General features: G+C 39.4%; 1 non-coding gene across 1 annotated transcript; it reads right to left on the bottom strand.

Moving 5' to 3' along the window:
• Positions 1-3,183: 3,183 nt before the first annotated feature.
• On the bottom strand, positions 3,184-3,287 carry LOC130937011 (small nucleolar RNA R71). The gene has a single exon (XR_009068250.1). It is a non-coding gene; the product is annotated as a small nucleolar RNA R71 (small nucleolar RNA).
• Positions 3,288-3,921: the final 634 nt, after the last annotated feature.

Below are 3,921 nucleotides of genomic sequence, written 5' to 3'. Positions count from 1 at the left end.
TATGGCTAGATTCTCAACCAAAGGACAGTTTGGATACTTGGAACAAGGTGGTTACTGAGTTTCTCACAAAATTTTTTCCACCAAAGAAGCTGACTAAGCTTAGGATGGAGGTTCAGACCTTCAGACAAAAGGATGGTGAAACTTTGTATGAAGCTTGGGAGAGATACAAGCTACTGACTAGGCAATACCCTCCAGACATGTTTGATGCCATGGCATCTTAGGCTAGTTTCACTAGCATTTTTCTGTTAGTTTTAGTTGTTTTATGCATTTTCTTGAGCTTAAAGTAACCAAGAATGGTTAAATGAATAACAAAGCAATGAACCATCCAAACAGTATGATTTTGATGCAAATTCCATGAGTTTTTAGTTATATTACTTGAATGCTATGAATGGAAGATTTCTCATGAAATTTTGCAAGACTTTGATGCAGTTGTTTGGATGATTTCAGGGAAGAAGAGGTTAGGCAAGGAAGCAACAAAATCAATAAAGGAAGCTTGAATATCACATGTGGAGTTTAAGCTCCAGTTTAAGCTCCAGTTTAAGCTCCAGTTTAAGCTTAAACTGGAGCTTAAACGCCAAAATCATGAAAGCTGAAAGTGGCGTTTAACCTCCAATTTAACCTTAAACTGGAAGTTAAACGCCAGAAATGAGAAATGCACCAGGGAGCCATTTCCACGTTTAAGCTCCAGTTTAACCTTAAACTGGAGCTTAAACGTGTTCGACCAAAATTCTCCTCCAGGGTTGCTTTCTGCATTTCCACGTTTAAGCTTCAGTTTAACCTTAAACTGAAGCTTAAACATGTTCGACAATTCCACACTCCAGGGTTGCCTTCTTCCATTTCCACGTTTAAGCTTCAGTTTAACCTTAAACTGAAGCTTAAACGTGTTCGACTACTTTACCCTCCATGGTTGCTTTCTTCCATTTCCACGTTTAAGCTTCAGTTTAACCTTAAACTGAAGCTTAAACGTGCTTGAATTATACCACCTCCAGGAGTGTCCAACGTTTAAGTTGCAGTTTAAGCTTAAACTGCAACTTAAACGCCACTATTTGAAAAGGTTTCTGGGCCAAAGATATTGCAGTTTAAGTTAGCATTTGAGCACAAACATTAACTTAAACGTACTCTGGTATGAAACCCAATTGAATATCATGGTTTATGGGATTGGGCCTGAAGAATTGATGAGTCTGGAACTTCAATTTGTTGAGTCATGTATCATTACTTGATTATCACTAAGTTGGCTCAATGAATGTTACAGAATTGGATCAGCAGCCTCATCAGGATTATGGATCATAAACCCAAAGCAAAAGAAAATCAGGGAAAGGCCTCAAAGCCCAAGAAACACAACAGAAGCTCAATTTAGAAAGTGTATAAATAGGATAGAATTTAAGTTAGCAAAAAAAACTTTTGGATCATTTTTCTAGTTTTCATACTTTTTGTAATTGAATTCAGAGCTATGACTCACTAAACCCCCTTTCATTGGGTTAGGGAGCTCTATTGTAATTCAATGAATCAATAATAGTTTTTATCTTCTTCTTCAATCTTTTCTCTTGAATTTTGTTAGAAAGCTTCTCGATCTAATTCCATTGGTTAGTTGTCTTGGGAAAGAAACTATCCATAATTGGAATCCTTCGGAACCTTGGGAAAGGAATGGAGGATTCATGCTAGAGAAGCTTTCTCACAGTGAATTGGATTGGGGTTTGGATGGATATTGTGACATGTAATCCTACCAAATTGTGGTTCATGAAACTGTGTGGTATAATCAGTGATCGAGCATCATCTCTTCTTATGAACATTTAAACCAAGGGATTGGGAATTTGTTTGTTTTTAGAGAGAATTGGTGAGCCAAGGGATTGGGATCCAATCATATAAGATTGCCAAGCAAAATTCAATGAATGCATTGGTTGAGGAAGGGAAAAAAATGTTTTGATTCGGAGATCTCAATATCTCCTGAAACCCAATGAATTCCCCATTTCTGATCTACCACTTTCTCTTTACATTCTGCAATTAAATTCATGCAATCACCCCGATCCCTTTTTAATTTCAGCAATTTAGCTTCTCGCTCTTTAATTCATGCAATTTAAGATTCCGCAATTTCAATTTCTTGCCATTTACGTTCCCCGCCAATTTTACATTCCGAAATTCTCATCTAAATCTTGATTCCACTCAACTAGAACACACTTCTAATCCGAATTGCTCACTCAACCAATCCTTGTGGGATTCGACCTCACTCTATTGTGAGTTTTTACTTGACGATAATCGGTGCACTTGCCGGAAGGAATTTTTGCCGATCGTGCAAATTTCCTAAAATCGTAGCATCAAGTTTATGGCGCCGTTGCCGGGGAATTGGTTTTCGATTGACAATTCTCAAATTGGAAGTTAACTAGATTGAGCATTTTTCTTGTTTTGTTAATTCAGTTCAAGTTACTTGTTGAATTTTAATTTCTGCACTCTGTTACTTGCTTTCTTTCTTTATGCCTTTAAATTCAAGCAACTAACTCACTGACTCACTAACTATTTGAATTAATTCCTCAACTGTTCTAACCATACTCTTCCATTAACCAAGAGTATTTCACTTGTTTGTTGCCTGTGCTGTGTTCTTGTATGACAGGTAGGAGAGGAGAGACATCAACTCATCCATATACCGAACCAGAGAGGACCCTTCATAAACTTAGAAGGGAAGCAAGAGGGAAGAGAGTACTGGGAGAAGAAGAATCTGAAGGAGAATCTGAGGACAATTTTGAGGAAGCTCTAGATCTCAACATGGATAGAGAAGTTCACAACCATGAGAGAGCTGATGGAAACAATGCCATTCCCGAGAGGAGGGTTCTTGGTTCATACATAAACCCAACCTCTGGGAATTATGGTAGCAGCATTCAGAAACCACCCATTCAGGCCAACAATTTTGAACTCAAACCACAGCTAATATCACTGGTGGAGAATCATTGTTCATTTGGTGGGAGTGCTAATGAAGATCCAAACCAACATCTCACAAAATTCCTGAGAATTTTCGACACTGTGAAGTCCAATGGAGTCCAGGAAGATGCCTATAAACTGCTCTTGTTCCCATTTTCACTTAGGGACAAGGCAGCTAAGTGGCTGGAATCATTCCCAAGGGGGAGCCTAACAACCTGGGATGAGGTGGAAAGCAAGTTTCTGGCACGTTTCTACCCCCCACAAAAGGTCAAGAGGCTTCGATCTGAGGTTCAAACTTTTAGACAACAAGATGGTGAAACTCTCTACGAGGCATGGGAGAGGTTCAAGGATTTGACAAGGAAATGCCCACCAGACATGTTCCATGACTGGGTGCAATTGCATATTTTCTATGATGGACTTTCTTACGAATCAAGGAAGGCTGTAGACCATTCATCAGGAGGTTTATTGAACAGGAAAAAGACTGTGGAAGAAGCCATTGAAGTGATTGAGACAGTGGCTGAGAATGAGTACTACTATGCTTCAGAGAGACACAACACTAAGGGAGTCATGGAGCTGAACCATGTTGATACAATTCTAGCCCAAAACAAGGTGTTTGCCAAGCAACTAGCAGAGCTCACCAGGAAATTAGAAACAAATCAAGTGGCTGCAATACACACACAAGATCAAGAGGAAGTAAGCACTGAAGGAGGTGATTGGGAAGAGGCCAACTATGTGGGAAATCAACAAAGGCAACCATATGATCCACATTCCAACACTTACAACCCAGGCTGGAAAAACCACCCAAACTTTGGGTGGGGAAACCAGCAAACCCAACCACAAAACCACAAACCTTACAACTCCAACCAACATAACAATTTCACATACCAAAACTCCAACCAAAGATCATACCAAGCCACACAAAACACTTACTCCCAACCACCATATCATGGCCAAAATAATCAACCTGCCCAACCTAATCCGAACCAACAATTTCAAGATCAATTAAACAGG

This window comes from Arachis stenosperma, chromosome 6, assembly GCF_014773155.1.
Source record: "Arachis stenosperma cultivar V10309 chromosome 6, arast.V10309.gnm1.PFL2, whole genome shotgun sequence".
Taxonomy (NCBI): Eukaryota; Viridiplantae; Streptophyta; class Magnoliopsida; order Fabales; family Fabaceae; genus Arachis; species Arachis stenosperma.
The sequence above is the reverse complement of the archived record's forward strand: the minus strand, read 5'-3'. Positions and strand labels throughout refer to the sequence as shown.